The sequence below is a fragment of the Gossypium hirsutum genome, chromosome D01 (assembly GCF_007990345.1).
Source record: "Gossypium hirsutum isolate 1008001.06 chromosome D01, Gossypium_hirsutum_v2.1, whole genome shotgun sequence".
Taxonomy (NCBI): domain Eukaryota; kingdom Viridiplantae; phylum Streptophyta; class Magnoliopsida; order Malvales; family Malvaceae; genus Gossypium; species Gossypium hirsutum.
In genome coordinates this window covers 25504886-25522821 of record NC_053437.1, presented here as the reverse complement: position 1 = coordinate 25522821, position 17936 = coordinate 25504886, and the positions used below count along the sequence as shown (strand labels likewise).

Below are 17936 nucleotides of genomic sequence, written 5' to 3'. Positions count from 1 at the left end.
CTTGCGAAAAGTCTCTAGGATTTCAGCATTGACGTCGTCTGACTTTTCCTTCCTCAAACGCTGTGGAAATGGCGCCTTCGGCACATAAGATCGAGGTTGGTTATTATCGTTCTGACCTGCTTGTGCTCGAAGCTTGGGAACCCTTATTTCCTGCTCAAAGTTTGCTGCATCGTGCGAAGTAGTGGGTTGTTGTAAACGTGATTTCCCTCATTCCTTTGGTGCTGTTTGCGACTGTTGTAAAACAGCCTTCGGTAATGATGAATTTTCCTCTTCGATATCACTAAATCAGACCTTTTTTACCTTAGTTTCTTCTTCCTCATTGCTGTTTTGGACATTATTAAGTGTCGATCTCAACTCCTTCCCACTTCGTAAGGTTATAGCACTGACATTATCCCTCAGATTTGCCACAGGCTGTGACGGTAACCGATTGTTTACCTGTGCTTGTAAGTTCCCAAGATTACATCGGTCGACGAGGCTCTGGTTTGCAATTAATTTATTGCCAATTCCAAAGATTGAAACCTTCCATCGGTTTCCTTCTTCTGGTCAGCTATCATCTTCATCATTTGTTCAAGCATGGTATGGGTTTTGGTTTCAGCACTAAGGTTTTGATGGTTGGGTTATTGCTGTGACGAATTATATGGTCGGGAATTTTGCTGCTCAAATCCCGGAGGTGTGGCACGGTTTTGGTATCTGAGATTGGGGTGGTCTCTCCATCCCTCATTATAGGTAGCTGAATATGGATCATACCTTCTCTGATTTGGAAAGACGGTGTTAGCTTCCCCTTCCTGTAATGTCAGACACATCTGTGGTATGTCCTTTTAAACAACAAATGCCACATAGTGAAGCTTTCACAGTACCTCCAGTCATCAACTTACTTACCATAGCCGTTAAATTAGCTAATTGAGCCTCCATCATGCTCGATTAGCCTTCATCCATTCGTTTACCCAAGTCAGACCTCCTGAGACCGAATTGCTGTGTATTCTGCACCATATTAGCGATCAAATTTTGGGCTTGCTTAGGAGTTTTATCAATCAATGTGCCTCCACTCGCTACATCTATCATTCCTCGATCTTGTGGTGTCAACCCTTCATAAAAATATTGCACTAAGAGCTGCTCACTAATCTGATACTGTGGACAACTTGCACATAGCCGTTTAAATCTTTCCCAATACTCGTATAGTGATTCACCTACCAGCTGCTTAATTCCACAAATTTCCTTTCTGATTGACCCTATCCTAGATGCCAGAAAATACTTCTCAAGGAAAGCCTTATGTAACCCTGTCCAAGTTGTGAATGAGCCTAGCGGCATGTAATATAACCAGTCCTTCGCCAAACCTTGTAACGAGAAAGGGAAAGCTCGGAGCTTGATTTGTTCCTCTTCAATGCCATCTGGCTGCGTAGATGAATAAGTAATTAGAAATTCATTAATATGGCGGTAAGGGTCCTCACCTGGTAGTCCATTGAATTTCGACAATAAATTCAGAAATCCCGAATTAAGCTTTAACAGCCTATCAAGGGCGGGATACGTGATAGATGGTGGTTGCACAGCCAAGTTAGGAGCGGCCAATTGCTTCAAGGTCTGGTTAGCCATGTTGGAATCCTCTGAATCGTTAGGTTCAACGTGGCGGTTGGAATGATCGGCTTGCCGATCAGTGATGTTAACAGGATCTTTCGATGTTCGTCTCCCACTCCTTAATAACATATACTAAAGGGACTAATCTACCTGCAAAGACAAAAACAAGAAAACAAAATAAGTTCTGAAAATCAAATAGATTTGACTACGTCGCATCCCCGGCAACGGCGCCAAAATTTGATAGCTGTCGTTACGGCCACCAAATTAAATCCACTTACTTAACCAACATTAACTAGTAATATAGGGTAAATAGGGAATCGTCCCACGAAGAAGCTTGCAACAAATCTATTTCAAGTGATTTAAAATTAAAGTAATGTAAAAGGCATGCGAAAAAGAAAAGAAAAGGGGGTTTATGTTTTACGATTGCTAAAAATAATCTCAAGTAATAAATAAGCTTTGGCTCAAATTAAGACTGCTGAAAAGAAAATATCAAGAGAAAAATAATGCTTAGTTATTAACGCCTTAATCGACCCAGCACAAGTCCTTTACAACCTGAAATTATTCTAATAAATCAAATTAGCAGTAAGGCTGAAAAATCACTTACGAAGCGACTTCCTATCCCCAGTAAATTATTCAATTAGAGAACGTTCATGATTGAAATCTACCTTTAATTATCTTTGTGTCGACTTGTTAAAGGTTTTTTTAGAGTTTTAGAGACTTCGCCTGGCCTTAACCAAAGAAAATCCACCAGCGGCTTCTAAGATTAAATCCGAAGTTGTCTTAATTAGCTGCGGCCAATTAATTATCACTAATTCTAAGCGTAATTGAGAAATTCGATTTATCAATTTGCACTTAAATGATTATAAGAAAAATTCCCAAATTAATTAGGTGATCAATCCAATTGAATTAGAAAAATTCCTTGGAAGATAAAATCAAACAATTCAAGAATGTCGAATTCGATTTTAGAACAAAATAAATTTTCAAATCACTTGTGCTCGGTTTCATAAGTGTCTAACTAAGCTTAAATAAACTAGCCACTCATAGCTAGTAAAACAGAACACGAATCCATTGGAGAGAACATGAATTACAAACTGGTTCTTGGAAGGCGAAGTTCTTCAAGTCGTCCGATTTCCCTTCTCCCAATTAGCTGAATTTACTAGCTGCTACTCCAGCTCCTTGATCGGGTTGCTGGTCCAATTTTAGAAAATTCTGCTTGCTTGTGTCACGCCTTTCTACACTGCTGTATATTTTTTCTCTGCTTTTTCCACACTTTTCCAGCTACTGGTCTTCTCTATTTTTGGGATAATAACCTTCAACAATTCAAAAATTAAATTCAATCTTATCCCCCGTTTCCTAGCTGAACCCGTCGCATAAAAATAGCTTCAGCTTAGTAGAGTTTTAATTTAACTCTTCAAAACTGATTTGGCTTCCTTGATTAAATTGAAGTCGGCCACCGCTTAGCAAGAAGGAAATAATAATTCCCCTGCTAATTTTGTCGCATGTTTGGCTTCTAATTGGACCGACTGTTCCTCCAGTGTTAATTTAATTCCGTCAACCAGCATATGACCGTCATTCAGCAGCTTATTCATGCGGATTAACTTCCAAATTGAACTTATACGGGCATCAACCTGCACATGAAATAAAATTAAAATTAAATTGTTGAATTGGAGTGCAAGTAAATTATTACGGCATAAAATGTCTCTAATCAATTTAGGCTGAATTATAACTTAAGTAACCAAAAATTAATCAACAATTTAAATAATTTAATTGAATAAATTAAGCTCAAAATCAAACTCAACACTCGCACACTGTTGCTTGTGAATAAGATTTGTGAATTGTGCAAGTATACATGTCGAAGAAGTAATAAAGTGATGAGTTAGATCGTCTCCACAGGGATTAGAATGGTATAATTTGGTCAAGTTATTAGAGTGTGGTATAATTAATGTTATGACAAAAATAATGATAAGAATAGAGTGGTAATTTGCAGGAATAAAGATACGTGCAATATGTGTAACTGATAAATAATGGAAAATGCTATGACAAGACAAGAGTAAGAATGCAATGGAAAATTCTAGAATAATCATGTGAATAATATGCAAACGAACAAGTAGAAAACTAAAAATGCGATGACGACTATACTACGGCAAAGGATAGAGGGTCTACGATGTTGATTTCAATGGTTGGGATTACTAAGAATCTGCCCTTACTAACAGTAATGCATTGGCAAAGCCATACTCAATCTAATACTTAGAAAATTTCTAAAATGGTTTGCTTCTTTTGAGAACAAGACCTTAAGTTATCCTACCTTAAGCAATATATGTCTATAGGCCCTTAGCACGGTACCCTGCATTGTTTTGTTTTCTTTCCGTATGAACACTACTCTATGTCTAAAGGCTGCTACAAGTATTCAGTTGAACACTTGCTCATTTCATTCAATTTCAATCCTATTAATCTATCCTTTCCAGAATTAGATTAATTTAACGAACATGTTGTACATCCATCTATGTCTAGAGTTTACAAACATGAAATTTTGTAAATAGCCATTGAATGATATAGTGTATTAAAGTAGATCTATGCGTCAGTCATTAAAGAAAATAAGAGTTTCATCAAGTAATCCCAACCCTATGAGATTTAGTTCATGGGTTGGCAATTTAAATTCAAACCCAAAGTATCATTCAACATCGTTTCCATCAAATTAATTCATGAAGAGTGGTCAAGAAATAACGGAAGAACTTCGGGAAGATAGCTTCCACTTATCTAGCCCACACTCTAGTGATACAGTGTCTTGTGGTGGCTGAGAGGGACTGCCTTCGTCTTCCTCTTCTGACTCTACTCAGTTGCTACTCTATCTTTTTGTTTTTCCACCCCTTTTAGGGATTCCTTTTTTGGCTTTTATAATCGTTTTTCCATAGGGTAAACCCAATAACCCAAGAGTTTCTTCCCTCATTTTCAGGTAGATATATCTGGTACAAGTTTAACTAGACCTAAGACCGGTACGCTTTGTGTGCTGACTATATATCTTCCTGGTATTGCCATGACATTCATGTTGGCAAACTGTCCAACCCTTTGCCCCAACAAACCTTCACTCATTTACTTATTGTTCCTCATCCTGCACCTACCAATCCACCACCACACACAACCCTCATACAAGTAATTAAAAAATTTAAGTACAGTCTAAGCTCCTAATGTAATGATAAAACAAGAAAAATACTAATGGAATGTCCTAAATTGCAACTAAATGTACCTAAGTACATGAAATTAGCTAGATCTAAAGGCATGGAATATAACTTTTTTCAAGAGTTATCACACCCCTAAACCTGAGTTATTGCTTGTCTTCAAGTAAAATATACATGAATGCAACAGTTATTGCCTACGCACATAACCACCTTATACTACTAGTCCATTTAAAGAACAATATATACTTCAATTCTTAGTAATCTTTTATCTCTCAAAACTTGCTTGAGTTTCAAAGGTTTTGCTCAGCAAAGGTAATGTAGAAAATTGCTCCCTAAAAAAAATTTCCTAAGTACTCATGTGTGCTTCCTGGCCATAACAAACATCTCCTAATTTACTCAGTTAATTTGTTACCTAAACTCAAATTACTTTATAACCCTTGCTCTAAGCCTACTCAAAATATTCATTTGTATTTGTTTTTTTAAAGCATATTAGGGGATTTAGCATGTCACAAAATTCTTTGACTTGATAATCACAATGGAGCATACACTGAATTACTTATTACTCAATCATGTCACAATTTAAATAAAAATCACTCTTGAAGCTAAGGTTTTTAACTTAGAAGATGGATGGAGCAAACAACTACCTCATGAGCTACTCAACTTGTTACTATAGTGGAGTGCCCCTAAGTTTATTTTCTTTATTACACATTCTTACTTGGACTCACATTTCTAGTCAACAACACGATGGAGCAAACAAAGTGGTGATGACTTACTTGGCAATTCTAAACTTTGGAGTGTCTACTATTTTTTAATTAAGTAATGTTGTGGCAATGTGACTGAGTTTGTCTTCAAAATCCTTTAAATTCATTAAAAAGTACTTGCTATAGTCCAAAAATAACTAAGGTTAGGACATCTCACTTTTTGGAGGTAATCTTCAAGTAACCTAACCTAAGCTAAATTCACCTAATCCTTTGTCACATATTCTAAAGTGAATTGAAGAATTCAAGCTCATCATCGAACATCAAAAGTAAATATTGTATGCCATATAGGCAAAACAATACCTAGTAGTTATGTGGTTGTGGCAACACAAATTCAACGAGACTAGAATGTGTTAGAGTATGCCCAAAGATCAATCATGAGATGATTGTAATAACATACTTGATTTATCATGTTTATTAATATAAGGTGTTACCATTATTATTTCAATTTCTTTTCTGTGTGTATAAATAAACTGTTTTATAATAATGTCCTAAGAATAATATGATTATTCTTAAAAGGTCCTTAGTCAAGTATTATTGTTGGCTAGGACAATAATAATGCATTAAGACTAACATGTAGTTGATTCATGATAAAGAGTTGTCATTGATATAGAATGTCAAAATCGATGCATGAATATGTGTGTTAGAGAAAAATATTTTGGACTGACCCATTATGAGTATGTTTCTTGGATTATTATGTAATTGTCACAACATCACTCATAGTGATTAATATGTATATGATCCTTAGACTTGAGATCATCATAATCCCAACATCGTGAGTTGTATATTTTGATACAGTCCAACATATATCGTAACTGGTTGTTTTATAAAGGCTGATGTTGGATATACCACGATCTGTGTAGAGGGATATGGTTGATCGATATAGGATAAGTCCCTCCTACATAATAGGAGTAATATCTTAGGCCACTTGATTGAGTGAGGCTAGAAATGCATGGCCATGCTCAAATAAGCTGATATGACATGTCATACTTATTTGTATTCATAGTCTACTTAAGATATCAAGAACATGGAATGGACTATGCAAGTGTGATATGAACTCAGGTTTAAATAGTTGGGTGATGCAATTGTATGAGATGCATGCTTTAATTTTATTACGTTTCTGACTGTTTAAATTATTTAAGAATAACCAGATAACTGTTCTTTTTGACAATGGATTAAATGTTAATCATGGTGTTATGGCCTATTCAGTTTTATGTTATTATTGTTAAGTGTTAATAGATCTGTAATGGTTCGACGGTGGTGATTACAGTTTCCAATAAGAGTCAACTAGTTAGTGGAACAAGGGTTGTTCTGGCATGAAACCTCAAGGATTAAAATCCCGAAAACACGTTTCTGTTGATAAAAGTTATCAAATTGTGAGGTTTCATTTGAATGGGGTATGCGGTTCGTACCGTGGGGGCTCCGACCGCCACAGACCCCATCTTCCTAAAGTATGTTCTATAATAAATTAAACTTAGTGGCCATAAAAGTTGAAAGGATATGTTATAATTCACCTTAACAAAATGTTGAATTATGTATGCTATTTTTGACATGCACGGTGTTTGAAATGCTTAGTTATAGCCTGATGACCCATTTGATAAAATGTTATAATTTTATAAATACGGCCTGCGTGTCGTGCCTTACTATTATTCTCTTGTATTTCTCTTCTCATCTTACTCCCTCGTATGTAAAAAAAAGTTTCTGCATATTGTAATTTGCAAGAGTTGCTGTAGGCTAAGGCGAGAAAGAAGATGGCCAACTAGTGTGGACCAATAGCTTCTGAAACGGCTTACACCTTTAGGTTTCCTTTTGGTTCTCCCATTGGCTTGGGTTGCACCACCTTAGTTTATGGGCTATAACTATTGCATTTATTTATTGCTTTATTTATTCATGTATGACATGCTATAAATGTCTAAAGCATGCCAAATTTTAAATATGTTAAAATTTGATAATAATGAACCACATTAATTGATGAGATCAATTAAATAGCTAAATGGACTAAAGTAAACCATAATTGGTGAGATGGAACAACCTTAACAAAATCCCTCTATTAAAATATTAAGTCAATATAGCCTTTCAATTTTACCCTCGTTAAGGCCCTGATCAATACTGTGTAGGTTCTGCTAAAGCGAAGTACTAGTATTTATCTTGGTTAAACGCGAAGAATAAACAAGTGATATTCACTAGTTAAAATTGGTTAATGACTTAACTAGGTTATTTTAATAGGATTAGAAACCTAGAGGTAAGTAATTTGGATATATCATAAGATGATTAGAACAAGAGTTGTTCACCAAACTTTAGGAGTTACATATGATGTAATTAGCAAGTGTTGCTTACCTAGATAACCATAATCTTGAGAGTAAAGCCAAAGATGATTTAAGAGGAGGTAAAATATGGATCCTTAACCCACTTGAAATACTTTTCGAGAAAGTCTTTTTGAAACTAATATATGAGGGTTATTAATTTTGTAATAAAATAGTGGGAACATCATTTAATAAAGTCCTTTTAATGATTGATATAAACTTGGTAAATTTACACAGGCATATTTTATTGTTGTAAATATATTATGGCTACAAACACTAATACACTCTCATTGCGATCGATCCTTGAGAAGGACAAATTGAATGGTTTGAATTTTCTTGACTGGTTCTGTAACTTGAGGATTGTCCTTAAACAAGAACGAAAATTATATGTCCAAGGGCGAAGGTAGGCACAAGCTTGGAAAAGTAAAGACTGCATTGAAACCTAAAGGTGGGGTGGCTAAGGAAGGAAACTATTTTCATTATGGTGTGACTGGAGATTTGAAGCGCAACTGCCCTATCTATATTAAGGAAGTCAAGAAGGTCAAAATAAGCGGAACGCCTGCTTCAGGTATTTATGTTATTGATATTAATTTATCAACTACTACTTCATGGGTATTAGATACTGGTTGTAGTTCTCACATTTGTACTTCTTTACAGGGACTACAAAGGAGTAGGACTTTGGCTAGAGGAGATGTGGACCTGCGAGTTGGAAATGGAGCAAAGGTTGCTGCTTTAGCTTTGGGAACATATAATTTATCTTTGCCTAGTGGACTTGGTTTATGTTTAGAGGTTTGTTATTATGTGCCCAGTTTGACTAAAAACATTATTTCAATTTCTTGTTTAGACAAAATTGGTTTTGAGATAATTATTAAGAATAATTGTTGTTCCTTTTATCTGAATAATGTTTTCTATGGTTCGGCATAATTGATTAATGGCCTCTATATTTTAGATCAAATGAATCCCATTTACAACATAAATACTAAAAGATTGAAAATAAATGACTCAAATCAAACTTATCTATGGCATTATCGTTTGGGCCACATAAGTGAGGAACGCATATTCAAGCTCCATAAAGATGGTCTCTTGGATTCATTTATTTTTGAAAAATTTGAATTATGTGAATCTTGCTTATTGGGAAAAATGACTAAATGTCGTTTTACTGGTAAAAGTGAATGAGCTAGTGATTTATTAGGCCTAATACATTCTGATGTATGTGGGCCAATAAATACACAGGCTAGAGGTGGATTTCACTACTTCATTACTTTCATTGATGATTTCAGTAGATATGGGTATGTCTATCTCATACGCTATAAGTTTGAGTCCCTTGAAAAGTTCAAGGAATTAAAAAATGAAGTACAAAATCAACCAGGCAAAACTATCAAGACACTTCGATCTAATCGAGGTGGAGAGTATTTGAGCTTAGAGTTTGATGATCTTTTGAAGGAATGTGGGATTGTCTCACAACTTACTCCTCCTGGTACTCCTCAATTGAATGGAGTTTCTGAGAGAAGAAATCGAACTTTGTTAGACATGGTTTGATCCATGATGAGTCATGCTGATCTGTCGACATCCTTTTGGGGACATGCACTTGAGACAACTGCTTTCATACTATATCGTGTTCCATCTAAATCGGTTCAAAAGACACCATCTGAGATGTGGACTGGGAAACGTCCCAGTATGCCTTTTATGAAAATTTGGGGTTGCGAAGCTTATGTTAAATGTCAGATGTCTACTAAGCTTGATCCCAAATCTGAAAAGTGTGTTTTTGTAGTGTATCTGAAAGAAACCAAAGTATATTATTTCTTTAATCCCACTAAGAACAAAATACTTGTTTCTCGGACTGGTGTCTTCCTAGAGAGATAATTTGTTTCTAGAAAAGAAAGTGGGAAAAAGATTGAACTTGAAGAAATTCGAGAATCAGAAAATACCACTGAACCAGAGATAGAAAAACAACAAATTCCCCAAGAAATTGAGGAACAAGTAACTGCTGTAGAAACACGACCACCGCGTAGATCTTTAAGAGAACGCCAAGCACCTGAGAGATATGGATTTCTCATTACAATGCATGGTGACGTTCTTCTTATAGATCAAGATAAGCCTAGAACTTATCAAGAAGCAGTGACGAGCCCAGACTCTGAGAAATGGCTGAGGCCATGAGATCTGAGATGGATTCCATGTATGAAAAGCAAGTATGAACTTTGGTTGACCCACCCGAAGGGGTTAAACCCATAGGGTGCAAGTGGGTTTTCAAAAAAAAAAACTGACATGGATGGGAATGTACAAACTTACAAGGGGCGATTAGGAGCTAAAGGTTTTCGCCAACTTTATGGTGTTTACTATGATGAAACCTTTTCTTTCGTAAATCCATCAGGATCTTGCTCGCTATAGCTTCATTTCATGACTATGAAATCTGGTAGATGGACGTCAAAACAGCTTTCCTTAACGGGAAACTTAAAGAGGATGTGTACATGACACAACCTGAAGGTTTTTCCAATCCAAAGGATGCTAGAAAGGTATGTAAGCTACAAAGATCCATTTATGGATTAAAGCATTCTCAAAGTTGGAATCTTCGTTTTAACGATGCAATCAAAGATTTTGGTTTTATCAAAAATGAAGATGGGCCATGTGTTTACAAGAAAGTTAGTGGGAGCACTATAACATTCTTGGTACTATATGTGGATGACATACTTATCATAGGAAATGACATACCTACCTTGTAGTCTATTAAGACTTGGTTAGGAAGTTATTTTTCTATGAAGGACTTGGGCGAAGCCACTTACATCTTAGGAGTGAAGATCTATAGAGATAGATCAAGACGACTACTAGGTCTAAGCCAAAGTACATACATAGATAAAGTACTGAAAAGGTTCAGTATGGAAGAATCTAAGAGAGGATTCCTACCTATGAGACATGGTATTTCACTCTCGAAGGAAATGTGTCCTTCAACTCTACAAGAGAGAGAATGCATGAGTAAAATTCCATATGCTTCCGCTATTGGATCTATCATGTATGCCATGTTATGTACCCGTTCAGATGTCTCATATGCCGTAAGTATGACGAGCAGGTACCAAGTATATCCTGGTGAAAGTCACTGGACCACAGTCAAGAATATCCTTAAGTACTTAAGAATAACTAAAGATACGTTCCTAATATATGGAGGTGAGGAAGAGTTAAGTGTAAAAGGTTACACTGATGCCAACTTCCAAACAGACAAGGATGATTCTCGATCACAATCAGGTTTTGTGTTTTGCCTTAATGGTGGTGCTGTGAGCTGGAAGAGTTCAAAGCAAAGTACAGTAGCCAATTCTACAACAAAGGTCGAGTATATTGCAGCCAGTGAGGCAGCAAAGGAAGCGATTTGGATCAAGAAGTTTATTACTGAACTAGGGGTTGTGCCTAGCATATCAGATGCTATAGAACTCCAATGTGAGAACAATGGAGCCATTGCACAAGCTAAAGAACCTAGATCTCACCAGCGATCCAAACATATACTTGGCGCTACCATCTTATTCGAGAGATTATCGATCGAGGGGATGTAGCGATATGCAGAGTACCTACAGATGATGACATTGCTGATCCCCTGACCAAGCCTCTGACACAGCAGAAGCATGATCGTCACACTAAGTCGCTTGGTATTAGATATATAAGTGATTGGTCATAGTGCTAGTGGGAGATTGTTAGAGTATGCCCAAAGATCAATCATGAGATGGTTGTAATAACATACTTGATTTATCATGTTTATTAATATAAGGCGTTACCATTATTTTTTCAAGTTCTTTTCTGTGTGTATAAATAAACTGTTTTATAATAATGTCTTGAGAATAATATGATTATTCTTAAAAGGTCCTTAGTCAAGTATTATTGTTGGCTAGGACAACAATAATGCATTAAGACTAACATGTAGTTGATTGATGATAAAGTGTTGTCATTGATATGGAATGTCAAAATCGATGCATGAATATGTGTGTTAGAGAACAACATATTGGACTGACCCATTATGAGTATGTTTCTTGGATTATTATGTAATTGTCGCAACATGACTCATAGTGATTAATATGTATATGATCCTCAGACTTGAGATCATCATAATCCCAACATCGTGAGTTGTATATTTTGATACAGTCAAACGTACATCATAACTGGTTGTTCTAATAAGGCTGATGCTGGATATACCACGATCTGTGTAGAGGGATATGGTTGATCGATATAGGATAAGTCCCTCCTACATAATGGGAGTAATATCTTAGGCCACTTGATTGAGTGAGACTAGAAATGCATGGTCATGCTCAAATAAGCTGATATGAGATATCATACTTATTTGTATGTCATAGTCTACTTAAGATATCAAGAACATGGACTGGACTTTGCAAGTCTAACTATTCATTGACTTGTGTCCAATCTAGAGACAAAGGACTTAAGGATCATTGCATGAAAGGTTAATCATAAAAAGGTTATGTCGAATCATGATTTCTTGTGGCTTAGGTAGCAATGATGCATTGCTAGGTGCCACTTATTGTTTGTAACATTGGAATTGTTCTAGTATTACTGCTAACGTTACAAGAACCTATAGGGTCACACCCTATAGTTGAAATGAACGGAACAAAACATAGTTGGTATTGTGTTTGGTTGTCACTTGAATTAAATTAATTATAGAATTAATTTAATTGGGTAATCAAATATCGAATACATTATATGTACAAGGTTCTGGTACACATAAATTTGGTTCGTATATAAATTCAAATAAATATATAGTTTACCAAAATCATTATTATAATTAATATAATTATAATTTTTGGTTTAAAAACATTGTTATATTTATTTAATTTCTAGAAACCCTAAAAATAGATATAAAATCCTATTTTTTTCTTTGCTTGGTGGGTCTAGCAGCCATCAAAGAAAAGTCCTTTCCAAAATAGTTTTGGGGATTCCTTCCATTCATTGTCAACTAGGTAGATTACGTAAAGGCTGGAGTCACAATAAATTGCGGCTTGGTTCGATAGTAGATCAGATTACTCATTGCCGAGGTGTTGCTGTCTACTAAGAATAAAGATTCGGTAATTTCAAAACCATTATTTCACCCCGATTCGTTCCTCACACATGGATCCATGGTTAGGATCGCCAGATGTTTTATTTCTCCGCTGCGCCGTAGGGGTGCAGGCGTTTCAACAAAATAAGCACACGTACTAGATATATAATACAACGTAAGTGCCCAACAAACCTGCAAAGCTATGGGATGCATTGTCCTCAATGCATGTACAGATGTATAACAGAAAAACAAAAATATAGACATGTATATAAAATGACATGGCAAAAGAAATAAAATGCATGAACTAGGAAAAAAACTTCCCTGGCTTGGACTGGAGTGTAGTTACTTCATTCAGCCTTGCGAGTGGATTTATAGGCCTGGCTTTATACTTCAACTACCTCTTCATAGGGTTCATTTCATCCCCCTCCTTATCTGTTTTCATAAGTTCATCAATAAGATGATCGATGTCACGATCTTGTGCAGTTGTGAAAGCTAGTGGGGTGGATAGAACAAGGTTCTTACCTTTCGTGGTGGCAGTAGTGGCAGTGGCAGTTTCATTTTTCTCTCATTCTTCATCATTCTTAAGATTTAATGATGTCATTTTGTTAGGCTCTTCAACAATAGTTTCCCCTTTATCAGCAGTGGTTCCCAAATTCGCAGAATTAAATCTGGCAGTAAGAGTTTAAGCTAACTCTTCTGCAGCTTCAAGAATTGGAAGCAAAGAGGTGGGGAAGGTAGAGAATTCTAGCATCGGCTTTGTAAGGGATATTTTAAGAGCCAAACCTCTTCTCCTCACATAAGTCTAATATTGAGCCTGCTACTCCTAGGCCTTGACCATTTCTTCAGCTAGTTGAAACTATTGAATCTCAAAGAGGGAAATCTTTTGCTCCAATTACTGTAAGGAGTACAGAATGTGCTGTTCGAATGAGCTAGAGATGTTGAGAGTGCTACCGTGAGAAAATGTGCAGCAGTAGAAGTGGTAGCCTGACTACACTGAGTTGATTTTACAGCATGAATGCCTTGGACTTTGGCAAAAATGGCTCTAGACAGTCCACCCTTTTTGGGGGTGACATCCTCATCAGCATTGAGAGGACTTTAGTAGTGTGGCACAAAGTAGTAATGAGGGAGGTGAAGTTTAGGCTGCCAACATTTTTCTTGGTACACCAGTGCACCTTTTGAAAAATGATCCAACCAATATTAATTCCTTTCCCCATGATGATAGAGTGTAATAAGAGCATCCTCTCCTTTGAAACAGTCATATTCTTAGTTGATGGCATGAGGCTGCTCTTCAAAAAATGGTACCACACTTTCCCAATAGGCTTTAAAGAAGCCCTCTCAACAGTGAAACAATCTTGACTTGAAACAGTCCAACGCGTACCTTTGACATATAAATCATTAAAGACTTGAGTCAATCCATCAGAAGTGGCATTGTCAAAGAAGGGTGTGTGTTCATCTTACACATCAGCAATCCCAAATTGGGCGTTAATATGATCTTCATTGAACGAAATTGAAGTGGCACTGAAGTAGCAATCCCAGAGGTCAGTAGAAGAGATAATGTTGACAGTTCAGAAAAATGAAACGTGCAGAGTAATCTTTGTGGCATGAAGAAGGGAAAAATAAGAGGATTTTTGGGGGAAACTATGAGGTGTCCCAACCCTAGAATAAAAGTTTTGGCATTTCTTCATTGTGTTATTGGAAACACGAAAATATACACACTTTTTCATGCCATTTTTAACTCAAATTCATGCAGTTTCGACAAATTCTTGTCAAAAAATATATAATTATTATAAAATAATTAAATTACATTGAAATTATGAACATGTTGAATTTTAATTAATTTTATTTCAAAGTTGGATTAATTTTTATTATTTTCGACAGATTTGTGCAAATGGCGAAAAATAGCTCGGCAGACACTACTAAAAGAGCAAAACCGAGAAGCAATTTGGAAGCATCAAGGAAATTAATTTTTTAGCCTAAGACGGTCCAAATTATGTGCATTAATTCATAATATAATTAATTTTAATTTTAATCCAATTTAAATTGGGTTAAATAAATTATTATTAATTGATTATGAAAAGTGGCCCGATTGAGTTGAACCGAGAAAATCGGTCCAATCGAGCACTGGGCAGCCCAAAACCATCCCACATACTGACCCAACCAGCTTGTTTGGCTGATTATTTGGCTTGCAAAATAGCCTTTGAAGACTCCTTCAAATTGCATTCAAACCCCCCACTATTTATGCCTTTTTAGATTTGCCCCTGCCTTAAAATAACAAGTTTGAAACCTTCAAATTTGCCACATGTGTGGCCGGCCAGGGGGGACTCTATGGCTGATGATTTTTACTAATTTCATAATCCATCTCAACCTATAAATACCCCCTTCACTGCTCACTTCAAAAACATCTCAAAACCATTCATTCTTCACTTCTCTTTCACTTTTCTCTCTTCTTTGTTCTTCATTTTCTTCCCCATTCCATTGCCGATTTCACCTCTTGAATAGAGTCATTCAACCACCATTTGGAACAGTATTCAAGTGTCTGTGGAAGCCTCGGTTCAGCGAGAACAAGCGGAGAAGGAGGAGTGGAGCAAACTAGTCAAGCCTCGGAGAAACACTGGATTTGATTCTTGTTCCTTATCCTTTTAATTTTATTGCTGTTGTTATGAATATGTCTATGAATATTTGTGATGTTGATATGTTTAATTTAACTATTATGACTTAAATTTAATTCATGTTAGGTTGATTGCATTTCATCTACTTGAGTTATTAAAATTGGGTTTCTATTGTAATAGGCCTCGGTAATATGCTTGATTAAGTAAAACCATGAATAAGTAATTCTTGCATTACAATTGTAAGGTAACTAATGAATTAATTATTTAAACGGATTGAAATTGTAAGTAATTGACAAGATACTTAATTAGTGCATGTTTAATCATCTAAGGTAGTTGAGGGTTAAATTAGCAACGGTATCTAATGATACATTAGCCTTGCATAACTTGCAAGATTATTGTGGTTAAATTGTTTCAAGGTAGAAATCCAATGTTACATCGCATAATCTTTTATGTGATTATGAGATTGAAATAATTGTTTGAATTGGCATAGAGATATGTATAAGATATTATTTTAATTTCTTAAGTATGTATGTGCATTAACACATTTGCTTATTAAAATTTGTTTAATCAGTTGACTTGAAATAGAGATATAGTTAAGAGATAAATGTATTTTAGTAGGTAAGTATGTTCATAAGTTAGCAAATTACTGAGTTGCCGTGAATTTATTCATAACAACATAAACATGATTTTAATAATTCTAAGTTAAGAAATGTAAATAATCTAGCACAATTATGTCATCTTGATTAAAATCATTTTCGAAATCGTGCATTGGAACTTTTATTTTATTTTTATTTATTTTACTTATTTAAAATCCTAGTTTTTAATCACCTCCTTAAATCAAAATATTTTTCTTCACCAAAGTGTTTTTAATTGCATTCATAAAAAATTCTTTTCACAGTCCCTGTGGGTACGAAACTCGACATTTACTTGTCACTTTATTACTTGTTGCGATTATGTACACTTGCACATTTCCCTCGTTCAAGTTTTTGGCGCTGTTGCCGAGGACTGTTTTAAAAAGTCATTATTTGTGAATTTGTTAATTTTGCATTTTGATTTATTTTTCTATTCAATTTTAAGATAATTAATTTTTTTGTGTTTATTTCAGGTGTTTATGAGTATTGACTGAATTATCAATTTACACCCTGTAGACCCTGAGATTGAAAGAACATTTCGACAACGAAGAGGACAAGTAAGTCAAAGAAGGACCTAAGAGATGAGCTTCAAAAATCCAAATCAAGGATACGGAGCAAACCCTATTTAAAATCCTATCCTTATTGCTGAGGGATAGAGCTCTACGATAATATGCCGTGCCAATGTTTCATGATCTTAATCCTAGTATTAGGAAACCCAAAATCGAGGCATAATAGTTCGAGCTGAAGCCAGTCATTTTCCAGATGCTTCAGATAGTGGGCTAATTCAGTGGAATGCCTACTGAAGATCCTCACCATCACATAGGAATGTTTACGGAGGTTAGTGATTCTTTCCAGTTAGCCAGAGTACCCGAAGATGCACTACGATTGAAGCTGTTCCCATATTCGCTAAGGGAAAGGGCTCGAGCCTCGTTGAACATATTGCCACCAAATTCAATTTCCACATTACAAGAGTTAGAAGAAAGATTCCTTATGAAGTTTTTTCCACCTAACAAGAATGATAAGTTGAGGAATGAGATCACTGCTTTCCAACAAATGGATGATGAGTCCTTGTATGAGGCATGGGAAAGGTACAAGGAAGTATTACGAAAGTGTCCTCATCACAAAATTCCATATTGCATCCAACTTAAGACATTTTATAATGGTTTCAATGCTCACACGAGGATGGTAATGGATGCTTCTGCTAATGGTGCTCTCCTTTCTAAGTCTTACAATGAGGCTTATGAAATCATCGAGAGGATTGCTAGTGACAATTAACAATGGCCAACCAATCGAGTAGCATCAAAAAGACGAGTCACTAGAATACATGACGTAGACACTCTCATTTCACTTGCATTTCAGGTATCCTCGATTTCCTCAATGCTTAAAATTTTTACCACTAATGCGTTTAATAGTTTTACAGCACAACCACCGAATCAATTGGAAAATGTAGCTTGTGTCTATAGTGGGGAAGAACATCTGTTGGAAGAATATCCATCGAAACCAGAATTCGAGTATTACATGGGTAACCAGAACCAAAAACGAGGAATGCAAGGACTACAATCCAATTTCTATAACCCATCATATCGAAACCACCCTAATTTCTCCTGGAGTAACCAAAGAACCGGACCCAGTAACACATACGCCCAACCTAGACCGACCCAACCACCTATTTTTACTCAACAAGTTTAGAAACAACCTCAAGTTGAACCATCCAATGGCTTAGAAAACTTGTTGAAGGCATATATAGCCAAGAATGATGCCTTAATCCAAAGCAAAATAGCTACCTCGAAAAACTTGGAAAACCAAATGGGCCAGCTTGGAACTAAACTCAGAAACCAACCACAAGGTGCTTTACCTAGT

The 17936-nt window shown here is 35.9% G+C and overlaps 1 non-coding gene across 1 annotated transcript; it reads right to left on the bottom strand.

Annotated features, from left to right (window-relative positions):
- Positions 1-17096: 17096 nt before the first annotated feature.
- On the bottom strand, positions 17097-17203 carry LOC121214226 (small nucleolar RNA R71). The gene has a single exon (XR_005909812.1). It is a non-coding gene; the product is annotated as a small nucleolar RNA R71 (small nucleolar RNA).
- Between the last annotated feature and the right edge of the window lie 733 nt (positions 17204-17936).